The sequence below is a fragment of the Cyanistes caeruleus genome, chromosome 3, assembly GCF_971803275.1.
Source record: "Cyanistes caeruleus chromosome 3, bCyaCae1.hap1.1, whole genome shotgun sequence".
NCBI lineage: Eukaryota > Metazoa > Chordata > Aves > Passeriformes > Paridae > Cyanistes > Cyanistes caeruleus.
The window spans coordinates 109,367,047-109,382,805 of NC_141703.1; the positions used below are offsets into that span (position 1 = coordinate 109,367,047).

At 52.6% G+C, this 15,759-nt stretch overlaps 1 protein-coding gene across 1 annotated transcript in view; it reads right to left on the reverse strand.

The window, feature by feature from the left end:
- The window catches only part of LOC147654432 (uncharacterized), a 749,593-nt gene that overhangs the window by 190,266 nt on the left and 543,568 nt on the right, over positions 1-15,759 (reverse strand). The window lies entirely within an intron of this gene.

Sequence of the window (15,759 nt, forward strand, 5' to 3'; positions counted from 1 at the left end):
GAAAGCAAACCACATGACCGACTGTCATAAGTTTCGTAACAAAACCACAGAACTCAAATCTCAAAAAACACATCCCTGCCCAGGGATAACAAAAGATTTTTTTTTTTTTTTTTTTTCCTCCGAGTCTCAACAGTAAAGGTCTGTGGAGCCCAGAAGAGTGTTGCACAAGAATCAGCTGGTTTCATTTAATAAAAGTAATTATAATAATCTTAATAATCACCAGTTGGATAGCTTTTGTTGTCCAATGATCTCAAAGAATATTTACTAACCCAGACAACTATTTTTATCTAAATTTAACAAGTGGTAAAACATTTGGGTAGATGATGTGACCTACTCTAGGTCATCTTCCAAACCTTTAACAGAAGGGAGAATGCACATTTTTGAACTCCAGTACTCAACAGAAAAGCCACTTCCCAAAAACAAGAGCTCCTACAATTCCCCTAAAACTCAAGAAAGTTTTATTCAAGTCACAGTTTTGCTGAAAGAAATTTTAACCAGGTCTAATTTGTAGCTTGGATACTAGGACAGATGCAAATGAGGTTCTTCCCAGGAAAGAGAAATAGAGGTCAAGTGGTGAAGGAAGACTACAACCAAGGTTGACTGAGGAGAAGGGGAAGAGCAAAGCCAGGAGAGAAGGCTGGAAAATCAGACACACCTACAAATTTCCCAGCTGGAAGAGCAGGATAGCTCCAAGAGATCTGGGTGAAGGGTTCGGAGGCTCTGTGAAGAATATAAAAAGGTGGAAGAACGCAGAGTCTGGAGTTTGACCTGCAGGAAAGCCAAATCAACCACTTGCAGCCAGGCACTTGAGACTTGGTGGGGCGCACTCGCACCAAAGCTTTGGCCACGGTGTCAGTGAACCTCCCAAACAGGCTGGGAGCTGGCACCGCAGGTCCTCCAGAGAGGATGACTGCCACACTCAGCCTGATGGAAGCAAAGCCAGATTTTGGACAGGGTAGTCATCACGTCCAGCTTCATGTCTCAGTCTCCACAGTGGGACGCAGGGCAGCAGCTGTGGCCGCTGGTGCACAGGGTCCTGCAGAGCCCGACATCCATCTCCAGGTTTGGGGGTCTTTAAAGAGAGAAAAGCCTCCCTGTCTTGTCACAGGTTGAAGCCTGATCATTTCAAGTATCTGCTAATGGGGTGAAACAAGCTAAGCTTACCTTCTCTAGGAATGGCTACCCCCAGTGGACAGCCTTTCTTCACTGCTCCAAATCTCACTCTTTCCAGTCGCTTTTCCACTTTGATGAAGATGGCTTGGTCTTCCATTCCAGTCCCTGGACTTCCTAATGCCTAACCAGCTCTGGGTGAAACCATACCTTCTCGTTACTGCTGAGAGCTGCTGCTCTTGGCAGGGTGGATTTTCCCTCTTCCTTCATTTCCATAACGTTTCCCTTCTGTTTACTTTCCCATTGCTCTCCTCATGGCCGCAATTCAGGACAGCATGTAAGCACATGTTTAATCTCATTGATCTCGTGGCACTCCGCGTACGAAGGAAAACGCGGGTCCCTTTGCCCAGCTCCTGCTTATGAATTTTTTTGTCAAAGAGACATGAGGTAAAAAGTTAGAAGTGACCACCCAAGGGCAGACTGGGGCATGGGCTTCCCCCTTCTCTCTGCTGAAAGCTCAAGCAGCCGGGTTGCTGATTCCTGCAGATGCTTCCTCTCCTGGGTGTGTGTGTGTGCACCCAGGGAAGCCACAAGGCTTTTAGGAAAATTCATAATGCCCTCTCCAAAACAGGCAGCACCTTGGGAGCTGGAGCACATCCACAGGACATGCAGACTGGAAAGCCCTGTGGGAGAGAAGGAACTGCAGCCTGGGTCTTCCATATGTCCTCCGTGGGGGCTTTAACCTGTTTGGACGCTGCACCTTAAAAAGAAGGGTCATCCTTTCTGGGGGCTCACAGAGAGCCCATCCTGGAGTTATGCTCCCCTAGGCAAGAGGAATTTCATGTCTGGCCTCTCCTACTGCTGCTGTTGTGCCTAGCCTTGTCAGGTGGGAGCCTTTCCCAGGTGAGGTGCAGAGCAGAGCCATGGGGCCTCATTCTCAAACCTGGTGGGTGTGAGGGGTCTGGGCATCCCCAGCACATGGAATGAGCTAAACAAGGATTTGCAGGATCACATTTTGCACTCAGGTGTCTAAACTTCACCTGGGTCCTGCTCTAGGAGACTAGGAGCTTCCCTTTATTTGGCTCATCTCTCAAGTAAGAATTGTGATGTCCCTTTCTTGTATTTCTCTAAGTTTAGATCATGGTGGAAGATTTGGGGAGCAGCAGGAAAAACAACCCCTTTTCACTGTGTGCAGGTACAATGTCTTAAAAATAACGGGACCCCAACCTCGGCTCTGTATAGGTGACTGCTGTAAAACAAACAGCATGGGATAGGAGAGTCTGACCCCCAGACACAGGGAATATACCTAAGTTTCCTTGCCTGCTGCACTGAAGCTGTTCCCTCTTCTACAAATACATCAAGAATGTGTAAAAAATCCCCTGTGTTTGTCCTGTTTTCCAAGTAGGAATACAAACACCTGCACCATGTAGCTGTTCTGTGAGTACAGGGTAGAACAGACACCTTCAGAGCACGCTGGGCAAACTGTACATATGCAGATCCTCTGCACAGCAGGTCTGACCATTTTTGGATTCATTAGACATAGTGTGTGAATGCTATACAGTTCACACTCCCCAGTGTGCAGTCAGCCTATCCTGAATTTCTGGATGTTCAGCAGTCCAACTATCTGAAAGGCCTGATGGGCATGTGGAAATTCTGGATAAGCATATGCAGTACTGAGATTTCATCCCAACCAAATTTCCAGGTGGAGAAAGACGAGATGTCCAAGGAAATAGGTACATATGGAAGCTCACAGTGCTGAAAAAGAAGAGGTGGTTCACCTCTACCTGTGCAGCAACCATCCTTATCTCTTCTGATCTATGCTGCTCTGCCTTGCCCAGCACTTTTCTTCTCATTGATTGCCCAGGCTGTTCCAAAAGCTGCGGTTTTGTGTTGGCTCTGCTACCCTGAGCTTGCATGGCTTTCTGTGGTGGCCTGTGCACACACATTCAGTCTCATAATGTGTGGACTGCTCCTGTTGGCTGCCTGTCCCTCTCTCCCTCGGAGTAAATGTCCTGAAGTGGTCACAATTTGCAGTGCTCCAGTCGTTTGCCCAAGCCCATTTCCCCTTCTCAGTACAGACCACCTATATCACTGCTAGAGATGTTTCATTCCCGCTCAGACCTCAGACAAAATATTCCCAAGAAAATCTCAGGAATCCCATTATTGCGAATTTTCAAGCCATCTGTTACTTTTCTTGAAGTCCCTGGTCTTCGGTTCATGGGCTTATGCAAGAAGATCAGCCTTCACTTAAAAAGGAAGAGTAACTTCTGCAGCTCGTGAAAGGCTCAGACACCGGAACAGCAGAAAAGGACCCTGAAGTGATCATGTGTGTGTGTGTGTGAGTTTTCAAGGCAGATTTCCGAGGCGATGCCCTGATTTCCCAGGTCCTGTTGCTCTCGGGGGTGGCCCTGCCCGGTCGGGCGGGGTTTGTCCCGTTCTGCTGGAGGCAGAGGATGCACGGAGGAGCGCGGCAGGAGGAGGGCGGCTGCGGGGCGCTGCAGCAGAGGTATCCCGAAGCGGCCCGAGCCGGAGGGGGCTGTTCCCTGGCAGCGCATTGTTTCCCGGTGCTGTCATGCCGTGAGGTGGTGCCGGCTGTGGTTGTAACCAGCAGGCGGAGCTGGGCTGGATAAACAAGCGAGAGCTATTCATAGCCATGAGGAGGGCAGAGCGCTCCTCTCCTAGCAACACAGCCAGGAGAAGAGCAGGAGAGCTGTGCCCAGCTGGTGGAGAAATGTGTGTGCGGAATGTTGGTGTTCTCCCCTTCCCCAGCGGTTGCCAGTCCATCGCCAGGAGCCCTCTCACCTGCCGCTCTCCCTCGCTCCAAAGCCTCCCTTTGATCTCAGTGATGTGCCCGTGCAGGTGGTGGCCAGCTCTGTTTCCTGGCGTTTGATCCGTGAAAATGTCCCTGCCTGCTTTAAAACGAACGAGAAATGAGGGTTGAAAGGTGGGGTGCAAACCTGCGCCCTCGGGCTGCCGCAGCTGGGAGCTCCTGGGAAGGGCTTGAGCAGGGACACCTCTGCCCTGCTGCCTGTCCCAGGGTGGGTGCTGGACCCTCCTTGATCCAGCACACCCTTAAATACCCACAAACAGCTAGAGAGCTGCTGCACTTTCACTGTTCACTTCTTACCAGAAGGCCAGTTACGTCCAAACCTGCAGGTAGGGTCTGATTTATTTTCTTGGATGTGTGGAGTGAGGCACTGAAACAAATTGTCCAAAGCAGCTGTGGATATCTCATCCCTGGAAGTGCTCAAGGCTAGGTTGGATGGGGCTCTGAGCAATCTGGTGTAGTGGAAGGTGTCCCTGCCCATGGCAGGTGGGTTTGGAAATGGATGATCTTCAAGGTCTCTTCCAAACAAAACCATTCTATGAAATCTTAGGTCATAGCTCTGGAAGCTTTGGTGCAGGAAGGTGATAAATCCATGGCAGGGAAATTATACCAGGTAAGTGTGCAGAGACAGCTTGTACAGGAAGCTAGCACACCCAGCCATTTGAAAAATCAGGCATGTAGTAGCAAGGTACTGACAAGTGTTCCACACACCTGTAACACTGCCAGTAAATCAAGCAAAGGCATTTGTCAGCTTGTCATTAGGAGACTAATGAGGTAAGTACAACAGAATTTAGGGCAAGCAATGAGGCCAGCATCCCTCTGCAGTAGATTTGGCCAGAGACAAAGAAGAGTCAAAGTTTAAAAGCAAACAAGACTCCAAGCAGAGGGAGCTCAGTCCCTTAATGAAGAGAGTCCCTTGCTCTGACCTCTGCGTGGTGCAGACTGAACTGGATCTCTGGGAAGGGCCAAGGCTGCCTTCGTCCTGCTCCTGCCACGTAACGAGAGAGGCAGACACCTCAGGACCTCACACTCTGATTTCACCACTCCATACCCATAACAAATGCCCTCAAATGGGCATGCACGTGTTTTCATCTCTGGCAGACCGTGATGAGCAGATTGCTAACATACACAATAGTTTTCCAGCAAGGTTTCAATGTGTGAGTTTAGTAAATTGTTGGGAACAAAAATGGAGGGGAAAAAATCAGAAGCTCAATTACAATGTCTATCTGAAAGCTGCATACTAGGCCTCCAGATCTCTCACAAAACATGCCACCACTTGAACTCCAGGAGTAATTAAATTTTATGGAGTTTGGCGAGAAGAGAGGGCCTCAACTCATAGTTTACCATTTGGTTACAAACTACTTGCTAAATAGCAGGAGAATTATCAAATCCAGGAACACTGGGTTCTGCTCCTAGCTACAGGAGCATTAAAGCAATGAAGGGGTCAATCTAGTCATGTAATTTGCCCCATCCAGATGAAAGGCAGAGTAGCTGAAGGAGTAAGAGAAATGCATTCTAGTCTCAGTTGTTGCCATACTGTGCAGCTTTTTTCTTTATTTTTGCATTGCAGGATGGTTAGGGCATGTAAGGGGTCACAGACCGAAGCCTTGGCCAGCAAGTAAAGTTAGGAAGTGCCCTGTAATGTAAGTGAAATAGCAGTAGGGGAAAGCCCGGGATGTAAGGTGTGTTTCCTCAGGGCAGCCTCCCTGAGTCTGCAGGAAATTCAGCCCGGGACTCTCACTTAGTGATCTCATTGAATCAGCTGAAAAAGCAAAAGCCCAGTACAGCTAAGAGTTCGTGATAGAAACAATGATAAGGCAAGAGAGAGGGAAGAAAAAAGAACAATTGATTTAATGCCTTCTTCATTTGTATTTAAATAAATAAAGATGCCAATAGAAGGCTCTAGGCACCTTACCACACAATTAACACAACCAAAGAGAAACCAAACTATGCACCACTCCCAAGCAGCATGAAATGATTATCCAGAATGTGCTCTGCCACCTCCCAGAGGAAAAAAAAAAGACTCCTCACAGCCTCCCTCTCTAAAGGGTGACATTTGCAATGTGCTTGCCTTGCAGGCATCTGCAGGGAAAGGGGGACAGCACATCCCTGAGAGCCGCTGGTGCCCTGCCAGGGACACCCCTGCCCGTGGCCTGAGGAGACATGAAGTGCTCCCAGTCACTAGCACATTGGAATGGGATACAACTTACTGCTCTTCTTCCTTAGCAGAAAAAATGTTGGCTCACCCGGGCCTCTGTTGACACTGAAGCTTTATTGCTGGCCCTGGTATAACGAGCTGGAAAACTTCTGTGTCCTAATGAAAAAAGGGGAAAAAACCCGTAATTTCACCAGCAGTTGTTTCACTAGCAGGACTGTTACAAGCTCCAAGCCATAATGTTGTTAGTGTTTCTCCCACCACCAGGCAGTTTGAATTGTTTCTGTTTCCCATTAGCATGTCTTGCCCAACGCTGCAGCTGCACACACACACACACCCACCCCTCCCGCTGCCGGTGGAGCCAGGGCTGGGGCTGACAGAGCTCCAGCTCCCAGCTCCAGGGACACAGCCTTCCCCTGCTGTGCAGGGGCATCCCAGGGGGGTCAGGCGTGGTGCCCGGGTTCTTGCAGCACGCCAGCTGCTTGTCCTGCACAGCAGCAGATTTCTGCTCGGGTTCAGGTGGATTACACCTGGTGAGCAGAGACTACTTCTGCAGCAGTCATGCTCAAATGCTGAGCTAGTCACTCTCAGAGCCGGGGCAGGGTGCCACAGAATCACCTGTGAGTGAATGTTTTGTGCTGTAGGAGGGTCCCTCGTGTCCTCACTGGCTGGTCCCAGTGATCCCCAGCCCCACCTCTCACACAGGAGCCCCCAAAAAGCTACAGTGCTGCAGGGTGAGCTCACACCAGCAGAACACACCAGGGACTGGGATGAGGCAGGGGAATGGGGTGTACCTGTGTGTGTTGGTCCAGAGAAACCAAGTGAAGATGGGGCAGATAGGAGCCAGAGTCAGAGGGCAGAGGCTGGGTGTTGTGAATGGGGACAGAGCAGGAATCAGAACTTCATAGAATCACAGAATCAAAGAATCATAGAAATGCTGGGTTGGAAGGGACCCATCAGGCTCCTCAAATCCAACTCCTGGCCATAGGCAGGACATTCCAAGAATCACACCATGTGCCTGAGAGCATTGTCCAAACACTTCTTGAACTCTGTCAGGCTGGTGCCCTGGGGAGCCTGTTTAGTGCCCAGCCACCCTCTGGGTGAAAAACATTTTCCTGATATTCAAACTAAACCTCCCCTGACTCATCTTCATCCCATCCCCTTGGGTCCTGTCACTGGTCACAGAGTGAAGAGATCAGTGCCTGCCCCTCTGCTTCCCTTCATGAGGGTGTTGAAGACAGCAATGAGCTCTCCCCTCAATCTCCTCTTCCCCAGGCTGAACAGACCAAGTGACCTCAGCCACTCCTCTTAAGGCTTCCCTTCCACTCCCCTCACCATCCTCGTGGCCTCCTTTGGACACTCTCCAATGGTTTCATGTCTTTTTTGTATTGTGACACCCCAAGCTGCCCCCAGCACTGGAGGTGAGGCCCCCCCAGCCCAGAGCAGAGCAGGACAATCCCCTCCCTTGCCTGGCTGGTGATGCTGGGCCTGGTGCCCCCAGGACAGGTATGCCCCTCCTGGCTCCAGGGCACTGCTGACTGAGATCCAATTTATCATCAACCAGGACCCCCAGGGCCCTTTCCATGGCACTGCTCTCCAGCCTCTCATTCCCCAGGCTATACACACAACAAGGATTGTCCTGTCCCAGGTGCACAGTCCAGCACTCTGTAAATCTCCATACAGTTGGTGATCAGCCATCTCTAATTTCTCAAAGTCTCTCTGCAGGCTGTGTCTGCCCTCAAGGGAGTCAGCAGCTCCTCCCAATTAAGTCTTGTCAGCAAATTTACTTAGTATTCCTGCCAGTCCCATGTCCAAGTTGTTCATGACAGTGTTGAGGGTCACTGTTCCAGCATGGAACCAGACTGGTGTCCCCCCATTCACTGTCACTTTGTGCCTGACCTGTGAGCCAGCTACTCACCCACTGTGTAACACCGACACTTTGTCTGTGTGACTGACACTTTGTCCAGAAGGAGACTGTGAGAAACATTATCAAAAGCTATGCTGAAGTCCAATAAGGTTATATCTACTGGTTTTCCTGCTAATTGGTGTTTGATTGTTGACTTTTCCCTGCCCAAGTATCAGGGAAATGAACAACTGCAGTTGCTGAAAAAAGTCCTCTGCTGCATAAAGGCTCTCTGCTGTTGTGCTTCTGAACTACCTGCTCCAGACTGAGCATGAGCTGTATCCTGACCATCTGGGTGACTGCAGAGGTGCCGTGGGGCAAGCTCAGACTGGCATAATGCACAATTCTGAGCACTGGACAAAAGAAAGAGCTTGCCTGAGTGGGCATGGGAAGGACCAGTGTGTACCCGGTTCTCCAGGCCTCTGGCAGATCCGGTGTGCAGAGGAGTGCAGCCTCCAAGTCATGTGCCAGCCAAGTACAGGAGACAGACATCTCCTCCAGCCTTGGTAGCTTGGCAGGACTTGAAAGCACAAGTCTTGAACCACAGATAGTGGTTTTGCCAGGTTTAATCTTTGCATCTTCTCATCTCTGGCTCTGCCCTCACAGTTGACATCTGACCATCTGCTCTGACAAAACCCTAAATTCTCGCAGGATGAAGTTACAAAGAGGAGACTTTCAACACTCCAATAACTTTCATTTGTCTTTGGGATCTCTACAGGTTCACAGTCATCAACTACAGCAATAACCAGAGTGATCCTTATGAAGCAAAGCAGGGTTGCCAAAGCAGGGGCAGATCTGCTGGTACTTGGGAGTCACAGTTGGATGCACCTCCACAGCGATGGGGATGACACCTGGCAACAATGCTGCCCTTGTGAAATTACCTCACTCATCTGGCAGGTCAGCCACTGCCCTGCAGAGCCAATCTGCATTGTCCCACAGTGTTTGCCACCTTGGGGACCCTGACACCTATGCAGTACAGAGCACAGGGTTCTGCTGCTGCTGCTAAATCTGTAGCAGAGCATGCAGGCATAGCGGAGCTCATGGGACATGAGCTGGCTTGGGTCCAGTACTAGTCCTGCCTCCTCGCTTCAGCAGTGTGCCTTCTGCAGCAAGCCTTGCCCTTATTACTTTGTGCACGGCTCTAAAAAGGTACCATGACTTCATGGGATCAAGGCCAGAGCTTTGAAGTCTGCAGGGCTCCCTGGTGCTGCATGGGCACAGTGACTTGGATCTTCACTGGCAGGACGTCCTTGCACCACCTTTCGCTGTGTGAAGATGTTTGCAGTATCCAGAGGATACAAAAGGAGGAACGAGTGACATCAGGAGATCTGCCTCTGACTGGGAATCCGGAGAGTTCATTCCAAGGTGCTCTCAGGTATGCTTTGTCAGCTATCCCAGTGCCAGTTTTGCCTCAGTACACACACCCCCATAATCCCAGCCCAGCAGCCATCATCACCCTCCTCTCAGAGGGCACTGCCTGGCTCCGAGCCTTCTCCTCGAGTTTCTGTCAACTGCCAGAAAAGCTCCCGCTCTCTTCTCCCCGGTGGCCAGAGCTCACATTTGGCAAGCAGAGCCCAGCAATCCTGCGAGAAGGCATGCTTAAACAGAGGAGCTGAGTGTATCTCCTTCCTCGTCCAGCAATTATTCTGCTTCCTTTCCTCATTCTAGGTCCCCAACCTGAGTGTCTCTGCCTCGGCGCAGGCTGGATGCGCTCCCAGCAGTGCTCAGCCCTGAGTGTCAGCTGGGAGCGCATGCAGCCACAACATCAGGCATGATCCCTGATCCCAAACAGCACCAGCTGTCACCACCTCAGCCCACTGGGACTCGGTGGAATTGGGTTTTTCTAGTGTGCACATTCTGCCAGCCCAAAGCCTCAGAAACCCACCCAAGCTGTGCATTACTCAGCAAGCCCCAGTCCTAACCACCGTCCCAACAAGGAGAAGCCGTGGTCACTGTGCTGCCTGCTTGGGGGCAAGGGCTTGGCAGAAAGAGAGGTGACCCTCCTGTGGGTCAGGGCAGTTCCTGGCAGTCTCTCAGCAGGTCTCTGGGCAGAGGACTCATCCCATCCACAGGTGCAGAGATGCCCAGCAGAGCTCCCCAGGGAGCTTCAGAGACGTGCACGGAGGGAAGAGTGAGCCAGAACAGGCAGTGTGGATTCTGTGGGATGATGCACAGAGGAAAACCTCTCCTATCAAACAGCTAGCCTTGAAATTGTCTGAGTGACCTCATCTGGCTCCCAGTGTACTCCAAACACGTGGGTTGATGTTAAAACTATTCTGCATAGGGTAGAAAAGCCTGGTCCACTTCTAGTGAGTTTCTGACAGGAATATTGCCACTGGCCCCAGGCGGGAGTGGGTTTGCGCCTGAGGGAAGGAGAAGAGATGGAGGAGGAATCAACCAGCACTCCTCAAAGCCATGCAGCCATCATTCTGGAGGCAGAGGCAGTAAAGGGAGGACATCCAGATGGGAACAAACTGACATCTGGAGCTATCTGCCTCCATAACTCTTTGTCTCTACAGTACTTACTGTTTTCACAACAGGAGCGATTAGTGCCCCCACCAAGGCCAAGGCCTCCCTGCACAAGGCACGGAACAGGCACAACAAGAAACAGCTCCTGCCCTGATCAGCTGAACTGGAGAAGAGATCAAGGGCATGGGAAAGAGGGACAGAGGTGGGAAGTGACTTGCTAACCATGGCAAGGGAGAAGAGCTGGGATCACAGACACAGGTCTCTCCCCCTCCCTTCCATCCCTCTCCCCCAGCCCAGTGCCCTCGGCAGTGAAACCACAGAGATGCTCCTCCACAGCTCCGTGCTGCTGCAGAGTTAATGAGTTAGGTCTGTGAATTAGTTAATTTCCAGGAGCGGTTCTTTCATGACAAACACCACACAGCAGGCATTTCACATCTACAGCTACAAGAGCAGCCTCTAAGCCCACAACCCTTTGTCGAGAGTAAAAATAGAAAACAGTCACAGTAGATGGAAAGAGACAGGACTAAGACAAGGGCAGGGAAAGATGGAAGCACTACAAGTTCTGCAGAAGAATGAAGGTTTTGGAAATGTCCAGTTATCTCCAGAATCTGCATGCTGCACACTATTTTCAGCAAGATGGTAAGGAGGGTGGCTCAGGGCTACACAAAGCCATCTCTAACACTTACTGGGATTCAAACACGTTAGACTCATTACACAATAATTAGGGAGCCCATCCTAGAAGTCACATCTTGCCATAGTGGCTGAAGCTGAACGAGGCCCTAGTGTTTCCATCCCACTGGGACCAGGGGGACCATCAGTGTGGTGGCCTCAGCAGTGCTCAGGGCCCCAGAGGTGAGGAGCAGACAAGGCAGAGGGAGGCAGCTTCCAGCTGGGCAATGCAGAGGAACAGCAGCTGCAGCCCCCAGAGCCTCTGTGGAGGAGCGATAAGGAGCACTGGGGCAAATTCATCCTTGGGGAAGGATTCCTTCCAGGGGAGAAGAGGTTACAGGAGGGGCACTCAGAAAAGAGGACAGCTCCACCTGTAAGCACAGCTGTTCTGGGCCAGCTCAAAGCTCTGGCAGCCCTCTAATCTGTCTCCAAGTGCCACGAGAGTTGGCATCTCCATGTTGGGGAACAAGAGCAGCCTTCCCAGGGACAATCCTCCTATCCTGAGCTGAGTTTGCCAGCACAGGGATGGCAGTGGTGCACAGCCTGTCCACAGAGAGCACCAAGTGAGCACGAGCAGGGCTGTGAAAGGCAGTGCTGCTGCACAGTTGTGGTGTACAACAGGCACAGGGGAACTGTGACTTTGGTGAGCAGTGTTTCCACGGCGGGGAGCTGGGGAGGGCTGGTGAAGGCATGGGTAAGTGCCAGGCAGTGGAAATGAGGGAGAAAAAGAAGACACTTTAGAAAATAGTGGAGGGGATTGATTAGGAATGGAGCAAGAGGGAATGGATAGGTCTCTAGATGACACAGTAGGGAAGGAAGAGACTTTGGTGACAGGTGGTGGTGGAAGAACAAAGCAGAATGAAAGAGAGGCGGTGTGAGGAAGAGAGCGTGAACACAGTCAGGCTGAAATGAGAGACTGAAATAATGGTGGGGAGAGCACCCCTCAGACATCCTTCAGAAAGGAAGTGACAAAGTGAAAAAGGAAAAAAACCCAAAAAACCATAAAATGCAAACGGAAGAAGTGGATATTTTATCACTGAGTGTGAAGTGATGTACAGGAACCCAGTAATTGAAAAGCACAGGCAGAATGGTAAATTCCTCTCCATGTGCTTGCACACCATGGGGACAAATAATCTGGAGATGCAAGGACTGCCTGTTAAATTGGGGTGATGCCCAGAAGAATGGCCCACCATCTTTCCTACTGTGTTTTCTGGGCTGGGCCTAGAGCTCAGGCATCAATCCACCCTAGGCAAGAAATCCTGTGTCAGTGCCCCCTGCTTCCACAGCCTGCTGGGGAGGAACCTACTGATCTGTGTCTGGGGATGCCAGCCTTGGAAGCACAGGAATCCTGCCTGCAGGGAGCCAGGGTGCTGAAAACATTGGGCTGCTTTGAACAATAAGGAGGTTCATCTCCTCACCTTCAGTGCTCTGCCTTTTGCCTACACTGAAGGCTTAAAATAGACACAGGGAAACAACAGCAACACTCTCAGGGTCTGCCTGGGCTCCCCAGGATAAACGTGAGGCTGCTCCCAGCACACAGAGAGGAATCTGAACACCGTATCGGTGGCTGTGGTCCCTGCTTCAATGCTCTTACAAGGAGCATTTTATGTATTAAAATAAGATTTTCCCTGTTACTTCCCTTTTAACACTGCTGGCTGTTCAGCCTGGAAAACATGACTCAGGAAGAGGCTGTGGACATCTCCCTGAACAGAGGGGAGAGCAGTGAACATCAGAGAACAGAAATCACATCCCTTGTCATACAGACACCACCCAGGAAGGCCAGCCTGCCGCTGCTCTGGAGGAGGGCTTGGGCAGAGCAGGGTTTGTATGCTCTGCCACATGCAGCCGATTCCTTCCTTGAGAGGATCAAACGCATCATTTACAGCTGTGATTATCAAAGCCAATCTTTTGGTCTCGTTGGTCAAACTGGGGAAATCTCCCAAGTGCTTGTACTGCTAAAATAAGATCTTGTTCAGTGGAGATTATGCAGAACCATCTCTTTCCAGGCACATTTTGTTAGCAAGGGATTAACTAGGAATGTTGACATTTAAGTTGTTGTCACTGCATATTTGAGGCTGAGTGTACATTAATTACAGGGCAGCACAGCTCCCAGCCTCAAAGCTCCTTTTTTTAACAGAAGAAGGGGCCGAGGCTGTGCCTCCCCCTGAGTGTGAGAGGGGTCGGAACTGTGAGGTGCTCCAGGAGGGATTTCAAGGGGGAAGATCAGGAGACAAGGGGAGAGAGTCTGGAGCTACAGAGGCAGCCTCATCTAACACCATATTCAGGTGAATGGAGCAGTGTGCACTGATGGCAGAGACTGTCATATCAGGCACCATCTTTTCATATTTAAGGAATTGGACAATTATTAGTGGTTCTTTGATTGGTTATTTGATAAATCTGGCAGAACCATATTTATCTCCATAAGGGAAAGGGGATTAAAAAAAAAAAAAAAAAAAAAGATAAAGAGAAAAGATAATGTCACTTCAACGACTTGGTTTGACCTCTTGGTGCTTGGATGGCAGATAATGTTCAGGTCCATGCTCTCGTTTACCCAGCCTGGGCATCTCAGATGACTCTGAACTAAACCGGCTCAAAATATCAGTACAGCCGTCCATCACATCTCATTCACGCTGGATTTCAAATCTCATTATGATCCAAAAAGGCACAGGCAGAAATCCACAGTTTTGCTATTGTTCTGGTAATTCCAGCACGAATGCATCCAAAATACCACAAGAACAGGGGCACCTCGGCACACGGACACACGGCAGGAACCGAAAAAGCTGCTCCGGTGCAATTGTTCAGCTCCATTTCATGGAGAGAGCTGCTCAGGGGGAGGGCTGAGTGCCGGGGAGAGGAGCAGAGAAACACGCCAGGCTGCACAGAGCTGACAGAGGGAGCAGGACGAGAGGGAGAGCAGGGCAGCGAGAGACGCATGCAACTCCAGGGGAGAGACACCAACAGCGGCACGCACCCACGAAGGAAAGGAAGAAAAACGGCGGGGGTGGGGCGGGGGAGTGGGTAACTGGAATGAAAATACAGGGGAAAAGGCGGAAAAAGGTGGGAGCAGGGAGGGACGGAGGGAAGGGAAGGGATGCGCGCTCGGGTGCCGCGGGCAGCCCTGGCCCGACATCGCCCCCTGCGGGCCGGGCGTGGAGCTGCGAGCGGGGCTCCCCCTGCAGGGCGGCACCGCCGAACCCCCATCCCAGGGTCTGTCCGAACCCCCCCATCCCGAGGGTCTGTCTGAACCCCCATCCCAGGGTCTGTCCGAACCCCCATCCCAGGGTCTGTCCGAACCCCCATCCCGGGGGTCTGTCCGAACCCCCATCCCAGGGTCTGTCCGAACCCCCCATCCCTGGGGTCCCTCCGAACCCCCCCATCCCTGGGGTCCCTCCGAACCCCCATCCCGGGATCCCTCCGAACTCCCCATCCCGAGGGTCTGTCCGAACCCCCCATCCCGGGATCTCTCCGAACTCCCCATCCCGGGGGTCCCTCCGACCCCCCCCCATCCCTGGGGTCACTCCGAACCCCCCATCCCGAGGGTCTCTCCGAGCCCCCCGCCCCGCCCTGCCGGGGACCCTGCTCCGCGCTATCTTTGAGTCTGGCGGCCCCGCTCCTGCAGCCCTCCCTCCCTCCCTCCCTCCCTTCCTCCCCCCGCCGCTTGTCAGAAGGCTGTAGCTGCAAGCTGCTGCCCCAGTCTGCGAGGGATCCCAGTCTCCTCCATAAGAGGAGCTTTCTGGAGAGATGAGACCCTCCTCGAGTGGCGGTGAGATGGAGAAGCAGCCTTTGAGGAGAGACTCGGAGGGGGCTGATACATGCCCTGCACCACCGCCGGGCACTGAGGAAGACGCTGCCGGAGGAAGACGGGCACACGCTTGCAGCCCACAGCAGTGGCACACCTCAGCCTGCCCCTTTGCTCCTGGCACACCTCAGCCTGCCCCTTTGCTCCTGGCACACCTCAGCCTGCCCCTTTGCTCTTGGCACATGTAATCCAAGGACGACCCACGGCATCCTCCCGTGGGGTAAGGGTCACAAAACCCTGGCAAAGGGACTGGGGCACTGTGATGAGAGAGGCCACCAGAACTGAGCAGCTCGTACTCCACCGCAGTGGAGAGGGACATCCTCGCTTATAAGGATAACATGGGGTGGCCATGGAGGTGTCTTGAGTCTTTAACCGAGCAGCACAAGCTTTGGGCGTTTTTCCCTTCCTTCCGTGTGTAAGGGACTGCCACATTCCTCCCCGTCCTCCGGCAGCCTCGGCCGGGCGCTGGGAGCCCTCGGCCGGGCGCTGGGAGCCCTCGGCCGGGTGCTGGGAGCCCTCGGCCGGGTGCTGGGAGCCCTCGGCCGGGTGCTGGGAGCCCTCGGCCGGGCGCTGGGAGCCCTCGGCCGGGTGCTGGGAGCCCTCGGCCGGGCGCTGGGAGCCCTCGGGCGGGCGCCGGGAGCCCTTGGCCGGGCGCCGGGAGCCCTCGGCCGGGCGCCGGGAGCCCTCGGCCGGGTGCTGGGAGCCCTCGGCCGGGCGCCGGGAGCCCTCGGCCGGGCGCCGGGAGCCCTCGGCCGGGCGCCGGGAGCCCTCGGCCGGGCGCCGGGAGCCCTCGGCCGGGTGCCGGGAGCCCTCGGCCGGGTGCCGGG